Source organism: Capra hircus, chromosome 21 (genome assembly GCF_001704415.2).
Source record: "Capra hircus breed San Clemente chromosome 21, ASM170441v1, whole genome shotgun sequence".
Taxonomy (NCBI): domain Eukaryota; kingdom Metazoa; phylum Chordata; class Mammalia; order Artiodactyla; family Bovidae; genus Capra; species Capra hircus.
In genome coordinates, this window is record NC_030828.1 from 34,710,607 (window position 1) to 34,731,614 (window position 21,008).

A 21,008-nucleotide genomic window follows, 5' to 3' on the forward strand; every position below is an offset into this window, starting at 1 on the left:
CCCAGGGGTCCCACAGAGTCCCCACAGGAGCCTCCTTGAGATGCGGAGGGGGAAACCTCAGCATCACTTCCCACCCATCACTATTCTAAGCTCAAATACAACACCTCCACTGTTATCTGCTCCCAACTGAAAGTATAAGTTCCTTTGACCAAAAGTTCTATTTCTAAAGAAAGAGAAGCATAGAAGGCCACTAACCTAGTCCAAAACTCTCACTGAGCAGGTTAAGAGACTGAGGCCCAGAGAGGGAACGTAATTTATGTAAACTCACGCAACATCTACATTTCTTCTTCAGGCCCCTGTGAGCTGTTTGAGGGCACCATTCATGGTTTACTATTCCTGTTAATATTCCAGATGGCAGCACAGAAACTCAATGAAGGTGGCTGGTGTGAATGAAAAAGTTCTTTTCTTTCAGTAGTCTGAAGATGTCCCTCCTTCTTGCTTACGTGGTTCTGATGAGCAAGAAGCCACTGTAATTCCTATCTTCTTCCTCCACAGCAAGGTGTTCTTTCTTCCCCTCTGGCTTCCTTCAGAATTTTCTCCAGCTTTGGTTTTCTGAAGTTGGGATAAGACACGCCTTACTATAGTTTAGGGGAGAGGGGTATTATGATATAATGGGAAGTACACATTTGGTCTTCATCCCTGGTTCCTGGCACAGAACTCCTAAAACTCTTGAAACTGCCAGAGAAACAGGAGTGCCTTGTTATTCATAAACAGTTCTTTCCAATCATCCCTGAGTTTATGCTAATAAGGTGACTCTCGTGGACTCTTGGGGATAGAGCTTCAGGACAGGGTCTGCTTGACACAAAGACCAGAGCATGATTGGAGGGTTGGAATTTTCAGTAGCACCCTCTTTGTTGACCTCCAGGGAGGAGAGAGGGGTAGAGACTGAATCAACAATGGCCAACGATTGAGCCCATTATGCCTGCGTAGTAAAACCTCCATAAAAACCTCTAGACAGTGAAGTTCGGAAAAGTTTCAGGTTGGTGAACATACCAAGGTGCTAGGAGGGGAGCACCCCCAGAAAGGACATAGAAGTTCTACACCCCCCACCAATTTAGCTATGTCTATTCCTGAGCTGTATCGTTTATAATTAGCTGATAATTGTAAGAAAAGCACTTTTCCTGAGTGCTGTGAGTTGTTTTCAGCCAATTATCCAACCTCAAGGACTTGGGGTTGTGGCACCCAAGAATTTATTGTTAACTGGGCAGAAATGTGGGTAGCCTGAGCTCTCCATTTGGTTGGCATCTGAAGCGGGGACAGACTTGTGGGACTGAGCCCTTCCCTTATCAGGTCTACACTAACTTCAAGAACCGGCATCAGAACTGAATTGCTGGACACCTAGTTGGTGTCAGAGAACTGGAGAATTCGTGTGAAAAAAAGGAAAAGTGTATATTTGGCACAGGGGGGTGGGGAGAACCCTCAGGTATTTATCTCAACCCTCCTGGATGTGTGGCTTTGTGTCTGTTATTAGTTCGGGAAAGTTTTCATCCCTTATCACTTCAGATATTTCTTCCACTCCTTGTTCTTCTTCCAACATTTCAATGGTACATATGCTATGATTTTTCATATCATCCCACAGACTTTCTATGTTCTGTTCTTTCTTAAAAATGACTTTTTCTCTTTGCATTTCAGTTTGGAAAGTTTCTATTGATCTGTCTTCAAGTTCACTGATTCTTTCTTTGTCAGTATCGTTTACTTACCAGTCAGTCAAAATTACTTTGCATTTTTGTTAACTGTGTTTCTGATTTCTAGCATTTTCTTTTTATTATTTCTGAATTTCAATCTGTCTGCTTATGTTACCCATCTGTTCTTGCATGTTGTCTAATTTTTGAATTAGAGCCTCTGACATATTAGAATTCATTTAATTTCCTTGTCTGATAGTTCTAACGTCCATGTTGTTTGAGAATCTAGTTTTTGCTTATTGCATTGCCTCTACAGTACTTTTCCTTACCTGTTGGCATGTCTTGTAATTTTTTGTCAAATATGGGGCAGGTCATATCAGTTGACAGTAAGCCCTTAGGGTGATGATTTTTATTTTTTCATCATAGCAACTATATTGAAGGCAGAGGGTAGCCTTATCTTCTACAGTAAAGCAATAAATATTCTTGAACTTATTAATCATTAGTCTCTGTTCAAACATATACCTACTGTTAGGTCTCTGCTCTAAAATGTAGAGTCACTGAGTTGGTTTCTCAGGTTACACTAATTTATCCACATTACAAACTAGTTGCTTTTCCTATAACTCGACATACAGATGCTTGGTAGAAACATTCTCCAAAACTAATTCCTTCAAGTAGATGAGACTGACCCAATATTTTCAGGCCACTATGATGTCATTTAGGACAGTAAATTGAAATGCAGGAAAATTTTAACTTTTTCACTATTAATTATCACAGACTATTTTGAGAAAAGGTAATCAGCTCCATATTTACAACATACATGCTTACAATTTTTAAGCAATTTATGACAGAGAAGCCTATACAATTGAGTTCTTATGACTTTGTAAGTCCTGATAAAGAAACAATGGTTTCCCTGTCTTCACCAAGCCAGTCGAAGTTAAGCAACAAGTCAGCCAGCACTGAAATGTTCACATCACAGATTCTTATATGTAAAGGTCAAACAATCAAAGATGTAAAGATGATCTTTTGCTTCACCGACTTTTGGCAAAAGGATCAAAAACTGACAAAAGAAGTGAGAAGGACAAAATCAGAGAAAGGCTCTGGCCAGCTTCTTTCAAAGTCACCTCTTAGCTGGAGAGGAAGACAGACATGGAAGGTAACCTCAATGCTGCTCAGAGGCAGATATACATGCTGATGAAACCCCTAATTTCCTCCCTGGCCATTAGTGTCCTCAATCCTGTTCAGTCATCCTTCTGTTGTAGTACCACTCTTAAAACGTGCTCTTAAGAAGGAATATAAATCCCCGAGGGAAGGATTTCAGCTATAATTGCATTAGGGGGAACAAGCCTCATTATGCATGTGTAGGCATCTCTTTTCAGAGAATTCTCTAGAACCTTCCCTGAGTCAAGCAACACCAAAGACACAAACCTAGTCACCAGGCAGAGAAAAACCAATTTTTTGTTCGTTTATTAAATTGAACGGTAGAGTACACGGGAGGACTCTTTTGCCAAGAAAAGCATAGGAACATGGTTCAGTATCATTTAACAGACATGAGCCCTACAAGTATTTTGGAACCAGGTCAAGACACATCCTACTACACTCATATAGAAACCATTTAGCACATCACCACTTTCCCTTCTCAAACCTCAAGCTGGGTGACTCCTGTCAATAGCTAAGGGCCACATCAGGAAGTTAAACAACAAGATGAACCATCACGTGAATAGACCGCAACATAACCACAGCAGGAACTGAGGTTCATCATGGAAAGAACTATTCACCAAGCACGCAACTAGCTCATGAAGCTCTTCCAACATAAGAGATTTAAGTAATTAATCCATCAAACATTTATTTAGCCACATATAATATATAAAGCACTGTGTCATGCTCCAGGGCAAAGAGTTAGAGGAAGAATACAAAGATAGCTGAGGCATGGCATCTGTGGATGAAGGTTTGATTGGATTAAGAATCACAGAGAAACAGCACCTGAAGTCAAATGCACCACTCAGTTCTTAACAAAATCGCTAACTGCTGAAACACTTGTTTTCCCTATAGGAAATCCATGTGATTTTTTTTCTTCCAGTTTTGATGAGATATGATTGACATATAGCACGGCAGAAGTTTAATGTGTGCGACATGATGATTTGACTTACGTACATCATAAAATGATTATCACAGTAAGTTTAGTGAACATTCATCATTTTTCATCTGGAGAAGGAAATGGCAACCCACTCCAGTATTCTTGCCTGGAAGATTCCAGACAGAGTTGCCTGGCGGGCTACAGTCCATGGGGTTGCAAAAGAGTCGGTTACAACTTAGCAGCTAAACATCATCATCTCATATAGTTACAAAATTAAATAAATAGACTTTTTTCCCTTGTGATAAGAACTCAGGATTTACTGTTAACTTTCATGTATAACATACAGCAGTGTTAATTGTATTTATCATGTTGTACATTACATCCCTAGTATTTACTTATCTTATAACTGGAAGCTTGTACCTTTTGACTGCCTTCATCCAATTCCTCTTCCCCCATCCCCCACATCTGGTAACCCCAAATCTGATCTCTTTTTCTTTGAGTTCATTTGTTTTTGAAGTCTAATGGACCTACAACACCTTGTTAGTTCCTGTTACACAACATAGTAATTCAGTATTTCTATTCATTTCAAAATGATTACTGCAATATCTAGTTATGATATGTCACCTTACAAATACATTCCATAGCTATTGACTATATTCTCTACTAGAAGGTCGTACCTCAGTCTCCCTCATCTGTTTCTTTCCTCAACCACCTGTTTGTTTCTCTTTGAGTTTTTGGTTACCTCCAACTCAAGAGTCCCATTTGAGGTGGTCTCATCAACTACTATATTTGTGGACAAGAGGAGAAAAAGAAGAAATATCAGCATCAGCAAGCACTCCCTGGACTCTACCCTCTATAGCCATCTCTAAGCAATGAATGGTGAGTGCAATAATGAACACACAGCCTGAACCTACGAGCACAATAACCACCTTCATTCAACAGCACTGATTCTGCCATTCAGGTGGAAACACTGGATCCAATGTTCCAACAAAGTAAGAGTAAGGCCCTGAAACTGCGGTCTCTGACTCTGGTTTACCACACAAAGAATCAGCACTAATGAGGAAAGGCTATTCACTGCTGAAATAGACCTCAAAATATATAACGGCTTAGAATGTTTTGTCTGGGGAAGGGGATGAATGAAGTCTTCCTGTTCCTCACACTGAAATAGGGACTCAACTTTCCAGGCTCTCCCATCTTTATCAGGATCATTCTATTGACTAGAACTCAGGTACATGCTGCGCTTAAATGCAAAGGAGCTTGAAAACTGCATTCTTGCTGCAGGCTCGGAAGAGAGAAATGTGGGGCTTCCCTGGCAGTCCAGTGGTTAAGAATCCGCCTGCCAAAGCAGGGGACACAGATTTGATCCCTGGTTGGGGAAGATCCCACATGCCACCAGGCAACAGAGCCCATGTGCCGTAACTACTGAGGCTAAGGGCCACAGCTACTAAAGCTTACACACCTAGAGCCTGTGCTTTGCAACAACAGAAGCCGCCACAATGAGAAGCCTGCACACCACGACTAGAGAATAGTCCCTGTTCGCCACAACTAGAGAAAGCCTGTGCACAGCAATGAAGACCCAGCACAGTCAGAAATACATTTTTTAAAAAAGAAGAGGGAAATGTAGATTTTGGTGAGCAGCCAACAGCCTCTGCCCTTGTATTTTATGACTGTGCCCTCCCTTCCAAGTTTTCCCTGCCCTCTGTGGATATGTATGGATGCATGACTGCACGTGTGCCTATATATGAAACTCTATGCAGTAAACTTCTGATTCCATCTGTATAATAAATGGCGAGGAGCCTCATACAAAGATGTATGACCCTTTACTTAGAAGGAATGACCTGATGTTAGGATTCAGGTGACACAGCACATAAAGAAGCTTTGCTTAGCTTCCTCCAAGAGTCACCCTCAGACAAGGGAGATAAACCCTCCCATGCCCACACTTCCCTTAGGGACCTTCTCAAGATCCATCCAAATAATGTCCTCATGAGGGGCTCATCTGTGAGCTGGCAAAATACTAGTACAGTATATGACTCCCCCCAAAAGGGGCAAAATGCTAAGTATTTCCGTGAGACTCTCGATGATTCCGTTTTCTAGCTAAGAACCATCACGCCTTAGAATCCGTACCTTTCATCACCAGCACTAGAAGCTGACCTTTTTCTCAGAGCAATCTTTCACAAAGAAAGCGTATTTCACTTCAAAGGCATTTTACACATTCAACAAGAGATAGAAATTGTGTTGCCCTGGAATTTGGACACCAGGCAACTGCTAGCCCACCACTCCGAGGTTAGTTATCTCACACCCTCTCCAAAGACAGCTAACTGAAAACCATGCCTCAGCAAAAGGAGAAACCAGCATATGCCAGCTTTCCTAGTCTATCTCAAATGTGAAATCACTGATATGCAAATGATCTACCATATACAAATATACTAGACTCTACACTCTGCTAGCCAGGTGTGCATGTGATTTATCGTGTTATTCTCCACAATGGCTTGTCTAGATGCCTTCATTCAGTAAACATGTGCTGAAAGAACACCATCATTTTTTAAATTTGTCATCCCTAAGTCCTCTCCATGTGTCCACATGAGGCTGCCAGTCTTGAGGACTCATCTGTATGACTCATTCTGTACACAATCTTGCTAACACGCGTGAAATAAACGCCTTCCGACTGTGACTGTGGCAATGCTCGTGGTGACATGACAGCACGATCGGTCACAACACAGAAAGGGCTGGTCTGTTTCATGCCTGTGGGGCTAATCAGTCGCCGGAAGGAACACAAGACACTATATGGGTCCCTCAGCTCTCTCCCTACCTCCATCCCTGCTTTAATTTTTTCCAGGGCTCATATCATCAACATATTTAACTTACTTGTGTGCCTTTCTCCCCATAAGAAGCTCTGTAAGGACAGGGAATTATGTCCATGGTGTTCAGCACCCAAAACAGTGCCTAGTACACTCAAAGTGCTGCATAAACTTTTGTGGCAGGAGCAGATGAAATAAAGAAGATACTTGGATTCTTTCCTCCAAAATCTGAGGGTTTTAATCCCCAAAGAAATGATTGCTGCAATGTTGCAGCATAGCTGGATTCTTTTGACCTAGTCAGAACATCTCAGAAAAAGATCTCACAGACAACCCATTTGTTAGGTCATAAAGCAGGGCTTCTAGAAACCCAGGCTATTACCATGCCATCTTAAAGTCCCTACGTAAACTGAAAATGGATAGAATCTCCGGAGTGGAGGTTTAGGCAGCCTTTCACCAAACAAGGACCACATCTGCCTCATTCCCTCTCCCTTCCAGAGACCTGCCCATGCGGCCAACACCAGTACCTGAGGTGTGAAACCAGACAGGAGGATGGGAAATTCCTTCCAATAGCTTCAGAAACAAAATTTCCTGTCTCATGTGAGCAAGACGATCAAATCCTGGACCCACTTCTACCCACGAGAAGTAGCCACAATCCATTTAAAGAAAAAGTAAAAAAAAAAAAAAAAAAACACGGTTCAAGTTCAAATTCTCAGCTTTCCAAACATGGCCATGACCTGAGATAAATTCCTTCAGGTTGTTTAAAAAAAAATTCATTGAATGTTATTATTCATTTGCCAAACTATTTCTTGATGGAACTTTAAAAATCTGCATTTTATTTCATTTTTGGCATGGGCAAAATAATGTCTACTGACAGTGATGAGCCTTGTTCATCCATTCTTCTGTGGACTCTCAAACAGTAATTAACACTCACAAAGTAACAGTAAGAGAAATTATCAGCTTGAAGAAAATGTGTAATAACGATATTTTACACAAACGCTTTTGTACATTTTACACCTAAGTTTTTAGAATTCACATTCTAAAGATACTGGGATCTAACAATTCATGAAAGAATGGCAAAGTTTCCAAATCTCCAAAAGAAGAGTTGTTCTTATACCCTCAACCATACTTTTCAAAATTTCCACAAAGGCTCTATTCAAATCCACTCTGGTAAAAAGGTTTGTGTCAAGTTTTGTTCTGTTTTGTTTTTTAATAAGTACTACTCTATAGTCAGCCCACCAGCCAGCCAGTATATATTATGTGTTAAACCCAACACTAGGCACGGGGAATACTGAAAGTCAGATGTACTTTCATTGTGAGTTACTGGACAGACTCATGAGCAAAATACAAAGGACAAACTGGGTGACAGCTAAGATCGTTTCCAGCAAATTTCTTTTGTTTTGACTTTAGAACAACTTCAAATGACTATAAAACTTTATGAGACGTTGAGTTAAGGAAGGCAGCAATGAAAAACTGAAATCTCTAAATTAGGAGTTTGAGATTAGCAGATACAAACTACTCTATATCAAATAAACAACAAGGTCCTACTAATAGCAAAGGGAACTATATTCAACAGTATGATAAACCATAATGGAAAAGAATATGAAAAAGAATAGATATTTAACAGAATCACTTTGCTGTACACCAGAAATGAACATGACATTGTAAATCAGCTACACATCAATTAAAAAAAAATTTTAAGTGAAATTTTAAAATAGTTTGGTAAGCAGAGGATTCTTGATCACTGGTTTTTAATATTTGATGTTTTAAAACTTAAACATATGTCTTCCTATCTTATTTCCTAGAGACATTTTTCCTCTTAATTTCATTTGCAGATCACCTGAGTCCATTCTAAAGGAGATCAGCCCTGGGTGTTCTTTGGAAGGAATGATGCTAAAGCTGAAACTCCAGTACTTTGGCCACCTCATGCGAAGAGTTGACTCATTGGCAAAGACTCTGATGCTGGGAGGGATTGGGGGCAGGAGGAGAAGGGGATGACAGAGGATGAGATGGCTGGATGGCATCACCAACTTGATGGACGTGTGTTTGGGTAAACTCCGGGAGATGGTGATGGACAGGGAGGCCTGGCGTGCTGCAATTCATGGGGTCGCAAAGAGTCGGACATGACTGAGCGACTGAACTGAACTGAACTCAACTGAGTTTTTTGCTTTTCTGTTTTCCTACTTTATTCCCAAGGCAAAAGAGAGAAAAGTTACACAAATTATACCAAACTATGCAATAAACGATTAAACCACATTTTCCCCCCAAACCTAAGCCCCCAAATGTCATGTTCTACATATCATGGAGCATAATCAAATGCATAGAAAAGCTTCTCTCTTTTTAGTGAAACAGAAAGCCAACAAGCCCAATCCCACTCGCTAAGGAACGCGGCATGGCCACAGTGTCACATACTGTTTGAGAACTCACTCCAACTTGGCATTGATCCTCAACTACACAGAGCATCTTTTCCAGTCCCATTGGTTTCTGTAAAGCACCAGCATGCAGCCTCTTCATGCAAAACCACATCACACACACAAAACTTGCTTCTAGAACCAAATCAAAATACTACCCATTTGTACATAATATAGCATTAAATTTAAGCAACTGTGACTGCCACTGTATGAGTTACAAATCACTTGAGGCCATTATTTACCTTTTCTGAAAGAGTGGCACTCTCCAGAGACAAATGCTGTTCTAATAGGCTATCCCCACCTTCCACAGCAGTCTAACTTTAGCTGTGTTTTAACTCAAAAACACCTGAAGGGTTCAAAACCCAACTGCTCCCAACAGTGGCTCACTGAGCTTTGAGGAAACAGGCAATAGGTCTTCAGAGTTTCCAAAGCACACTGAGAGAGTCTAAAATAGTCTCCGTGTCCTCGTAGGACTCGTCAGTGTAACCCATCCCCCCTCCAAATGCACTCCTGAAACTCTGAATTCTCACCATAGAGATTTTTAGCCAAGGCAGTTGTCACAAAGAGTTGTTACATTTTGGCTCACTTTGATGGATATTCTCCCTTAGACCTGAAGAGAGATTTACGGACAACTCCAAAATGGCCTGGAATTAGACATAGATAAAAAAAACAAAAATAATCTGGCCTTCATTTTCACTTCAATAAAATGATTCTCCAGTAAACTTGTTCAGGCAATTAAAATCAATTTCAATTTCCACTTCCTAGGCCTTTCTAGTCTTTGTTCTTAAGAGAAAAAAGGACAGTAAGTAAACAAAACCTGAATTTTAAATCTGACTTCAAATTGCCTGAGGCTACTTCATACAAAAGTAAATAAATACATGGCATAAACTAATAAATATACATACATAAATCATGTTTCATAGAGCATTCACCTACCTTTAACTCAGCCTTTTCGTTAGGACTGCACTTTATGGAAAACTCCGCACGTACAGCACCTTTCCTCTGGTCCTTCAAGGTCCTTATGAAGGAACAGAACTTTCTAAACAGGAAACCAAAGTGTAGTAAGGCGGGGCCATTTTCCTCAGTGACACCAGAATCCAAAATTCCTAACATTCCCTAGCAGTAAGTTCAAAGCTTGCTTCGTCATATACCACACGCTCTCCATATGGAGATGGGTCTGTTCAGTGAATTGAACATAAATTAAAAAAAATTTTTTTTAATTTATTCAAAAGGACAAATATGAAAGAAAATAAAATTCTGCCACGACCCTATGAAAGCTACCTTTCCACTTCATACTCCTGACTTGCCTGTATTCTAAAACTATCTTCAGCAATGTCGATGAGATGACTCGGCTAGACCACCTGACTTTGCAAATCCATAAATCTAAACACAACAGGTCACCAAGAGCAGATATTTAAGCCACTTCGCTGTGACAGATTTAATGTTGAGAAAAACCACAATCAAGGCTCCATGGAAAATGAGTTTTCCCATAAGACAGAAACGTACTTAGAACTCAAAATCTACTTCCCAGCAAAGAAACCTGTATTTCACTCAGAGCCCTGAAACTGTGGATGAATTACTGGCCTCACTCACCGGAACCCCAGAATGATGATGAAGCGCCTGACTGGTGATGTGAGCTTTGAACCAAGCTTCCTCCATGATGATACCTGAGGCTTTCAGGGGCTTTTTAACTTTTGGCAAACACTCAAGCACGTTACACAAGGCTTCTCCTCTCCCGTACACATACTAACCTCAGAAAGCCCTTTTGAAGGCTTACTTCCTTTTCTTATGATGGAAACTCTCCTTTGTGCCTGGGAAAAAAGTCAGTGTTGTTCATTATCCAAGACAAGCCGCAGTGACTGAGAATGGTGAACAAAGGGCAAGCGACTGGGTTCAGCTCAACAGAGTGAGACAAAATAAAGATTTTCCCGAGGACCCATAACTGCAAAATCCAGTGGTTTTAACTGGCCATCTTTCAGAGATTCATATACTATTCAGTGATGGTAAATTATTTTTTATTTTTTAAATTTTATTGACATATAATTGTCTTACAATGTTGTGTTCATTTCTTCTGTACAGCAAAGTGATTCAGTTAAACAAATATATATTCTTTTTCATATTCTTTTCCATTATGGCTTATGCAGGATATTAAATGTAGTCCCCCGTAATATACAGTAGGACTTTGCTGTTTATCCATTCTCCGTGCAATAGTTTGCATCTGCTAATCCCAAACTAATGATGGAAAAACTGTAGTCCCAGGCTGCAAGGCACCATTATTCAGCTTTGAAAATTGCAGGGTGCTTTCTTGTAGGATTTAATTTAATTAACTACAAGATGAAAGAAAGTTATTTCTAAGCTGCATGGTCAAGCAATCAATCTGACTCTGGGTTCAGAAATTAGTGGGGAACATTTAAGCCATTATTGAATTCCACAGGCCAAGCAAGCTTTTCTCCAGATAACTGAAATCTTTCAAAGTTCACATGTTAATGAGTTACTACTGTATTCTGAATTTCTCTACTGCGACCAGAAAAAACAGCGGATTTTGCGCATAGTTTGTTATTATATCATGGAGGTGCAGCAGCCACTCATCCTGCCTCTACATCCATTTTTCCCTTTTTGAGAGCCATTCCACTAGAGAAAGAAAACTGCTAATTTTGCTCGGTGGCTCCTAAAATGTACCTGTCTGGCATTTCAGGCAGTGTTTATAGCTTCTAAGCTTCAATTAATCATAAATTTTGGACATCAGTGATTGTTTTATGGTGGGGGGGGAAACTACGACATAAACATCTAGGTTCAAATTCTGGTTTTGCTATTTATTAGCTTTGAGATTTGGAGCAGATGACTCACACACAATAAAACAAAGTTTCAAAACTTGACTAAAAAAGGGAGCTGATTTACAAAGACACCAGTGATTCCACGTACGTGGCAAGAAAAATGAGCCTAGAGCAACAATGGTCAAGTTATTTGGTTTTAGGACCCCTTTATATTCTTAGAGATTATTGAAGATTCTAAAGACCTTACCTTAGAAAATTTCAGGGAATATAAGGACATACACACCTATTCCAGGAGCCATAATGTAGCCTCTAGAAAACTCCAATAAATACATAAGAAAATAAAAGTAAAAGAGGTAAAGAATGTCTTAGCACTGTAATGAAAACTGTTTTAACTTCACAGATCCCTTTGGAGGGTCTTAGGAGCCCTCAGGCATCCTCAGATTACACTTTGAGAACTTGAATATCTTAACATCCTGAAAGAAGGGAAGCGGTCAGAGACCACTAGAATCATATCAAAAGGATCCAGGAGCCAGCACAAAAGGGCTCTTACTGGCCAAAGATGGGACAATTTTAGTGTCAGGAATAAATGCATTAGGTTAAAACACCAGTATTTTGAATTCATGAGTTCTTCATGAATTACATATCTGTTTCTCTTACCTTCTCTCAATGGTTACCTTTTATGAACATTACTAATTAGTTGGCTAATGGAACCAAGAACGGTTGACCTTTGAACAACACAGGTTTGAACTGTTCAGGTTCACGTATACGTGGATTTCTTTCAATAGTAAATACTACAGTGCTACACAAGCTGCTGTTGGTTGAACCCAATGATGGGAAGAGCTGAACTATAAATTGTATGTAAATTTTCAGCTACATGAAAGGGCAGCACCCCTAACTCCCAGGCTGTTCAAGAGTGAACTAACTACTTTAAAAACTGGTAAATGAAGGGAAAAGAATTGGGCGCATTTCCTGCCTTTCCCATATAAATTGTACCCGAGAACCAAGTAGCTGATAAGCAGAGGTTTCTCTTTATCAAAGTAGGCCAGCTAATAAATGAAGAAATGATGGAAATGAGGATTTTGAAACCACTAATGAATTGATTAGGCAGTAAGGATCCCCATTAACTGTTCACATCTCTTTCTCGCTCACACACACACACCCACACAGGGAACTTGTGTTAAATGTGTCCTGATCAGAGTACACAATACACCCACAGTATTCCTGACCAAAAACAATGGAAACAGAATTTGAGCTAGACTCTACATATGACTATCAATTCCCAAGAAATACAGAGGCTAGAGGAATATGTTAAATACAGAAACATTTAACTCCATGGGGTGTTACTGGCAAAAAGCCAGCCTATGAACCAGAATAAATGTTCTGGTTTGGCAAAAAATAAATTGCAAGGAATTTTTTAAAAAATAGTGAAGGGTGAACCTACAGACTAAAGGGACTGAAGCAGCATGTCAATCAATTGCAATGGATGGACTTTATCTGGATCCTGATACAAAAAAAAACTGAAAAGAAAAATAATGAAGAAAACGGATAAATCTGAGCACTGACTGGATATTCCATATTTGATTATATTATAGAAGTTCTTAAAGTATGATAACAATATGACAGTATTAAAAGAAAAAGAGAATCTTTCAGAGATGCATGTAGAAATACTTACTAGTGAAATAATAGGATGTTAGGGATTTGCTTCTAAATAGTCCAGGGTGAGGGAAGAGGTTGAGATCTAAATGAAGCGAGATGGCTATAAACTGACCATTGTTGAAGCTGGGAGAAAGGCACATAGGGTCCATTGTAATGTTCTATTTCTGTGTATCTTTGAAATTTTCCACACCAAAAGCTAGAAGCAGTCATGAAAATGCTGCTTGTCTTCTCCATCAAATCTGTGAGCTGGGAAGGCAGGACTTCTCTGCCACCCAGCACTCAGCAACCTGGAGCCTGCAGCACGTGTTGGGGGCACCCCACTACCCCAGTTGCCAGGTGACCTGGGACAGGGCAGGTTCAGCAAAGAAGCCCTGAGCCTGCTATCTCTGAATCTGAGGCATCTTTCCAACAGAGCAGGAAACAACACTGCATTTACAGCGTGATCCTAAGCGAGAAACAGAAACAAAAACTCAACACAGAAAAAGGTAAAGAATTCACATGAAAACGGTAAGTTTTTTCCTTCTCCTGGGTATAGGAACGATGGGAGTATGCTTTTCCTGGCTTCTATTTCTCTGAATTTTCCAAATTTTCTGCAATTACTATATTAGTTTGAATGTGGAAGGAAACCTAATAAACTGTTTTTCAATCATCTATAATAGCAAAACTCTATAGAGAGCTGTTTTTCAATAGTAAGAATATTTTATTTGCCATATTCCTGTGATCCTATCCACAGCTCTGATAAAGGAAAAATATTATAATAACAAAGAAAATATTTTAAACTATCATTGAGGGTTTTGTTTTTTTTTTTTTTTAGCTAAATTACCCACTCCAGTACTCTTGCCTGACAAATCCCATGGACAGAGGAGCCTGGTGGGCTGCAGTCCATGGGGTCACTAGGAGTCGGACATGACTGAGCTACTTCCCTTTCACTTTTCACTTTCATGCATTGGAGAATGAAATGGCAACCCACTCCAGTGTTCTTGCCTGGAGAATCCCAGGGACAGCGGAGCCTGGTGCGCTGCCATCTATGGGGTCGCACAGTCGGACATGACTAAAGCGACTTAGCAGCAGCAGCAGCAGCAGCATGAAGCAACAGAAAAATGCCCTTTTTTAAATTTGGGAAAAGGGAGATACCCTTCATTATCTTTTCCTCTATACAATAAAGGAAAGATGCTATTTTTTAAAAAAATTCACACCTGGACAACCCATCCCAAGAAAATTTCTTGAGATTCTTCTAAAACTTCAGTTTCAGCATAGGAAGCTGGGGGCAAACAGGGCTGTCTGGGACCTAATGAAAGGCCTTCTGTCCAAATGCTGGACTAATCTGGAGATATACATCTGTAATTATCTGTGTATCTGTATATCCCATCACCACCCTCCCCTCCCCCACCCACCCTACTTCTTTCCATCAGTTCAAGGAGGCAAAAGGAAAAGGCAGTGTGATACCAAGATTCCACACCTGGTAACACCATATTCTCTAAGGGAAGTTGTGTCTCACAAACAAAAACAGATTTTTCTTTTTCTTTTCTAGACCAAATGTGCCTTTCAGATAACGATTCTTTAAAAATAGTAGGCAAGACCTTTGAATCCTAGGCCTGTTTCAATCATTTCACTTTGAAAATAATTAAAGAATATGTGCACCCGTATCTATTAAAAATTGAACATGAAAAACAGTGGAAATTTGGCATAGATAATTGTTATGTTTTCCAAACGGGTCTAATTAAACTTGATTTAGAATGCACACTGCCTTTTTTTTTAACCCAGCTATTAAATAAACAAACAACAACAAGAAAAAAGGCTGAAACTGCCACTTCTCTTGTGCTTTATATATACTGTGGGAGGCTGTACTCAAAGCGAGGGGAAAAGTTAAAATGACTCAACATATAGCTCTGTAACCTTGAAATTAAGAGCGTGAGCCTTCGACTAGATTGCCAAGGTGAAAATCATCAATCTGTCATTTATTAGCTGTGTGACTTTGACTAAGCTGTTTAACCTCTCTGTGCAGCATGGGTTCCTCTTGTATAAAATAAACAGTGGAAATGTCATAGAGCTGTACTGAGATGTCCTGAGATGACAAATGGAAAAATGCTTAGGACAGTGCCTAACATATACATGCTCTATAAATGCCACCTGCTATTGCTATTATGACCCAATACACCTTTTTTAAAAAAAAAAATTCTCTCCTCCCCTCTTATCCCTTTTTCATCCAAGAAACAACAGTTTTACAAAATTCAATTCTTTAGCCTCATCAGTGAATACTGTAATCTATTTTAAACCTGGACTCTTCTATTTTCCCCAGAGCAGAAATTAACATTTTCTCTACGGAAAAAAAACAAAAAAGCAAAAATAAGGATGGAATTAGATTTCTCTTTACTTTGTCCCAGTCATGAGTGGTAGCAGATTCCTAACTCCCTGAAACTCGGCAATACCTAGAATTAAAGAGAGTAACTCCCTAATCCCCACAAATTTCTCTGAATTGGGGATCTAGTCTCCAATTCTACTAATTTTCTCATGGTTCTTCTGAGAAAAGAAGTCACTCAGGTAATCCATGACAATAAGAATGATGGGGGGAAATTTACATGATTCTAGAAAAAGGAACACGAATCGTAACAATATTCACATGTCATACACAGCACTGGGCTTCCCTGGTGGCTCAGCTCGCACAGAATCTGCCTGCAATGCGAGAGACCTGAGTTCAATCCCTGGAGAAGGGAACGCCTACCCACTCCAGTATTCTGGCCTGGATAATTACATGGACTATACAGTCCATTGGGTCACAAAGAGACACGACTGAGTGACTTTCACTATACACAGAATTTACTCAAAAGAAAATTCTAGTGTGCTGTATGAAATGGGAGACTCCTGGATTGTGAAATAGGACATGAAAAAAGGAAAAGAAAAAAAAAAAGCCCCAAGATCATTATATTCCAGGCTACAAGAGTGGGAAAGGGGAGACGGAAGGAGATTCACATATGCTTTAGTCTCTAAAAACATGGGAATTGGTATGGGAGCTAAAAGCAAAGTTAGTAAGTCTTACATTGAAGAGAAACTGGTAGATAAAGGAGATAAAGAAATCTGAGGTAAGTGCTGCCTAGATGTACACTGTATAGTGCTGAATAAGCAATAAAAGGATTAGCATATAACATAAAAGAGTCCAATAACTGGACTTTCCTGGTGGTTCAGATGGTAAAGAATCTGCCTGCAATGCGAGAGACCCAGGTTCAATCCCTGGCTTGGGAAGATCCCCTGGAGAAGGGAATGGCTATCCACTCCCATAGTATTGTTGCCTGGAGAATTCCACGGACAGAGGAGTCTGGCAGACTACATATAGTCCACGGAGTTACAAAGGCACAGTCAATGGCGTAGATATCTCTGACTGTATATATTTGCATCCAAGCTGAAGTGCATGTAATGAGACAAATCTTTTATTCACTAGAATTCTCAGAAAATAGAGAATACGTATTTGTGCTCATTGTTAAGGTATAAAAGTTAGGACTCTTCTTTGTCCCATCATTGCCCCTATGTGGGCAGAATTTTGATATTCAAGAGAGAAAGATTATGAAGGAGGGGTAGAATCAGTAAAGCTGGGAAAGATCACAGACATCAAACTGTAACCTTTTGAGTCTTCATAAAAGCCTATTTGATAGGAGGCAGTTTCCTGGGGAAACTGGTGTGGGAGGAAGTATTGTACTCAGAACACACGTGAGTGTGAGTGACAGAGACAGAACCTCAGTGGCAGAGGAAGGTATGAGCAAGAAGACTCAGGAAGGGGTGCAATCACAAGAGGCTCTGGGTTGAGCCAAGTTTAACTAAACATCACCAAAGGAGAGAAAACCAACTGGTACTCAGTCACCAAGATAACAGGTTGATGGTATAAGGAAAAGATCGAGATCCCATGGGGACCTAAAAATTACGGGTGGCCCTAAGCCATCATGCAACTCATGACTTACTAGGCTCTAAGGAATCCCCAGCCAGGCAATAGGGAGCAGGAGGACTTACACTGGACCCGGTTGATTCTCCCAGGGCTTGGATCACAGCAGACAGCTGAGCAGGAGCAGAGAGCCAGCACAGCAGTTGATATTTCCAACAGTCAAACCAAACTGTGTGGGTCTGAACCTCAGCTTGCCATCCACCAGCTCAAACCCAGGGCTTGTTCTGTCAGCTCAGATATCCGACCCTGAACTTCCACTCTTAGTGTGTGTCACTAACAGGTCTTCTCCCCGAGTAAAGAAATAAGGGATTTCTCGACAACATACATCTCCATGATGCCCTGCCCCCATGTCAATAGTTTCAGAAAACACATTCTTCCCCTGATTTTTGGATGGATTCCTTTCTGCTTTGTCATCACTGTGCTTTTTTTAATAGATTACTGTTTTATTCTCACATCCTTCCTGCCGGGTACACAAGCAGGACTTCCAGAAGTTCTCCAAACACCTCAGATCGCTGCCCCTGCCAGGGGCTCCTCACTTGCCTCATCTCAGTCCTTACACAACTAATGCTGAGTGCCCAACCCCGGGCCTCGGCAGCGATGACCTAGAACCTGAGTTTCCACAGGACCTAGAGGCCTCTCTGAGACCAGGGTCTTCTCTCTTTTTCAAATGCACTGTCAAGTTGTGACCTTTAATGCTATGGGAACTAGAAGTATGAACGGCTCACTCGTGTCTGACTCTGAGCAACCCCATGGATTGTTGCCTACCAGGCTCCACTGTCCATAGGATTCTCCAGGCAAGAATACTGGAGTGGGTTGCCATTTCCTTCTTCAGGGGATCTTCCCAACCCAGGGATTGAATCTGTGTCTCCACATTCCAGGCAGATTCATCTGAGCCACTGGAGAAGCTCTCATTATCCCTAGATTCCCACTCCCTATTGGTTTTCCAAGTACTCACCCAGAATTTAATTTTAAAGGCAAACATAGTGGCTGACCATCCAACAGGAGCAATGTGGTGAAATATCACAGGTCAAACCACTAAATTTATGCTACTCTGACATCGTCACCCAAGGTTAGAGCGCCCTGCAGACACTATCCCTTCCTCCTGTTTTTCTACATTCTTCCCTCCAGAGTGATTTTTCAGAGTCACATACCTTGGTCTGGTAGGAAAATCCTAGTTTCAGTGTCCAGAGAGCTTCATCCTGGTTCCACTAAGCCAATATAAATGGTATGGCCCCAGGGACAGTCACCAACCTTTTCTAGGCCTATTTCCTTCTATATAATATTTTGGAGGCTGACAGCTATTTCCTGCCAGCTGTAACACCCTGTGATTCTAAAGTCTCTGTTTATGCTCTGGCCTCAGCAGACAGAATTACCATGACATAAAAATCCTGAGGTTCAATTCATGTAGGAGATAAGTTCTTACTTGATAAGCTTCTTTAATGTGGGATCTTTCTGACCCAGCCACCTAGACCCAATAAGAATGGATACCATTAATAGCCTACCCTGTGCCAGGCAGTGTTCTTGGCAATTTACAAGCTCAACTGAGACTCTTCTAAAGGATCTTAAGGAGGAAAGGGCTCCTTGGCTACAATTTAACTCAGCTCCCTTCTGCTCTGTTGAGCTCAAGAAGTAATGTTTGGTAGACTTACACCTCATCTCCCACTGCATAAGCTTTACAATATGGTTTTTCCAGTAGTCATGTATGATGTGAGAGTTGGACCATAAAGAAGGCTGAGAGCCAAAGAACTGATGTTTTTGAACTGTGGTGCTTCGAACTGTGGAGAAGACTCTTGAGAGTCTCTTGGACAGCAAGGAGATCAAACCAGTCAATCCTAAAGGAAATCAATTCTGAATATTCGTTGGAAGGACTGATGCTGAAGCTCCAATACAATGTGAAGAACTGACTCACTGGAAAAGACCCTGATGCTAGGAAAGAGGAGAAGGGGACGACAGAGGATGAGATGGTTAGATGGCATCACCAACTCAATGGACATGAGTTTGAGCAAACTCCAGGAGATAGCAAAGAACAGGAAAGCCTAGTATGCTGTGGTTCATGGGGTCACAAAGAGTCAGACACAACTCAGCGACTGAACACTGCCACTACCACCTAGTAAAGACGTACACAGAGGTACAGGAGAAATTAATAAGCCACAAGAAGACTTCTCTTGAGAATGAACTAAGCCTGTCGGAAAAAAAATTCTAAAGAACAAAGCAGGTGGTTTCGCTATTTTGAGAGCAAGAAAAAATGATCAAGGCAAGGCCGAAACTATTGCTTGGGTAAAACAGTACAAAACAGCAGATGTCAAGGACATGAAGAGCTCATCAGCAATGCTTTGTTCTCTTTTTTGGAGGAAAATGAAGCAATCCTTAAAGGCCTGAAGTCCCAGACAGTAGAACCCAATTCTCCAGATTCTTGAATACACCAGGATCTGAAGGAATTTGCAGACTGTTAAGACTTGAGTTGGATAAAGTGATTCTTGTTTTGCAAACTTTGAGGGGAAAAAAAAATCCAAGGTCTCTCACAAACTTAACGGTCTACAAATCAGTGGAAAAGCTAACTTATTAAGATACAAAAGCAAGAGACACAAAGGAGTCAGAGAAAAGAAAGAACTAGCATCATGTTGTACTTGACGTTGGCCTCACCGGCAGGGAAATAATGGATGAAAGATGAAGGAAAGCAAAGAGAAGCATTGGGATGGGACAAAGTACAGGAAAGAGTGGGGATGAATAAACAGGTTCCTTGGGAAAGAATAAGGAAATAGGCCTTCAGAGAGCAGAGTGGTGGCTGGCTGGCTGGCAGCAGAGTTGCTCTGGGCTGGAAAACACTTCAGTCCATAAGAGAGCTCTGAGGGATAGGGGACTTCTGCTATTACTCCTCACTGTCCTCAGCCTGCAAACATGGACTCTCCTGCCCCATGCTCTGTCGTTCACCTAATCTTTTCAGAGTCAGTGATGAAGAGATGCTTTATCCAAAAGTCTACATGCTTCAGTTTTTTTTTTTTTTTTTTTTTTTAAGGACTCTAGACTTCTTGCACCCTGATTACTTGGAGGATTTTTATCACAATCTTTGGCTGTTTCAAGATTGTCGGATTTAGCATCTTATTAACCCCAAACCCAACCAGTTTGCTTTTCCCCTGCTTGGTGAGCCTTCCGAACCCTTTACCCTCTTAAGCATCAGCAGTGCTGGCTCCAGTGATTTACCATTCAGAGAAGTATCTTTCTGAGCTCTCAGATTACTGCTTTAAACTACCGACTGGTGGGCTTGCACGACTTCACTTAACTGCCAAACCACGACACACATTACAAATGATGACAGATCTTTCTGACACAGCTTCCTACTTACACTTACCCTCCCTTCAAAGCAGAGAGAGCCACAGGGATCAAGTTAAACTTAACCTCTTAAAAGTTTTGAGTACACCCTCAGTCACCTTCAGAAGCAACATGAGTATGGGAGGCAGGCGAGCACCAAATCATTCCGGCAACTTGATGAATTCAAGAGGTTTAAACATTTTCTGTACTAAAACAAAGTGGCTGAAGACACAGTTTTCCTAATATCACTTTTTGGCCATATTGCAAAAACAGATGTAGGCTCCAAACTGCTTCAATGCACTCTTTCAGTGGAATTTCCACTGAAATCAAAGGGAAGGACATGAAGAGGAAATGGATGACCTCCTCTTATTAAACAGCAACCCAATTACAAATGATGCTGAACCCTGGCCCAAATCTTCCTTTCCTCTCTTAGTTC

At 40.8% G+C, this 21,008-nt stretch overlaps 1 protein-coding gene across 3 annotated transcripts in view; it reads right to left on the bottom strand.

Moving 5' to 3' along the window:
• STXBP6 (syntaxin binding protein 6) overlaps window positions 1-21,008 on the bottom strand; it is a 270,357-nt gene that overhangs the window by 222,136 nt on the left and 27,213 nt on the right. The window contains exons 1-2 of one of the 3 annotated variants that reach the window (XM_018066446.1): window positions 10,654-10,690; window positions 9,839-9,941 (exon numbers count right to left, since the gene is read on the bottom strand). The exons of 1 other annotated variant lie outside the window; for it this stretch is intronic. The gene's annotated coding sequence lies outside the window, so the exon portion shown is untranslated. Of the gene's footprint in view, window positions 1-9,838; window positions 9,942-10,653; window positions 10,691-21,008 lie in introns of those variants that run through there. One more of the 3 variants, XM_018066445.1, reaches the window with a different exon arrangement.